Raw genomic sequence first — 496 nt, 5'->3', positions numbered from 1 at the left:
TGTTAATTTTACCTGTGATCACTGAATAAATCAGCACTGTTTTGAAGTTACTCAGACTGCTTCGTCTCTCAGAGTTAACATGGTGAAAAGAACAGGGGGTCCAACACAAGCAAATGATAAACACTTCTAAAGTCTAAAATCACTGAAATAAATTTATTAAGTTTTGAGTGTAATGTTTTAGCCAGTGGGGACAGGACTCTGTACAGCCAGGCAAGGAACACACTGACAAGGGAGATCAGAGCAGCTTCAAACGCTCCACCATCATTCCAGTCCCCAAGAAAAGCCCCATCAGTGGACTGAACGACTACAGACCTGTCGCCCTGACATCTGTAGTTATGAAGTTCTTTGAAAGACTGGTGTTGGCCCACCTGAAGGACATTGTAGACCCCCTGCAGTTTGCCTACCGGGCAAACAGGTCAGTGGACAATGCAGTGAACATGGCACTGCATTACATCCTGTAACACCTCGACTCCCCAGGGACCTATGCATGGGCCCT

This window comes from Monopterus albus, unplaced genomic scaffold, assembly GCF_001952655.1.
Source record: "Monopterus albus unplaced genomic scaffold, M_albus_1.0 scaffold131.1, whole genome shotgun sequence".
Taxonomy (NCBI): Eukaryota; Metazoa; Chordata; class Actinopteri; order Synbranchiformes; family Synbranchidae; genus Monopterus; species Monopterus albus.
This window is presented reverse-complemented; position numbering follows the sequence as displayed.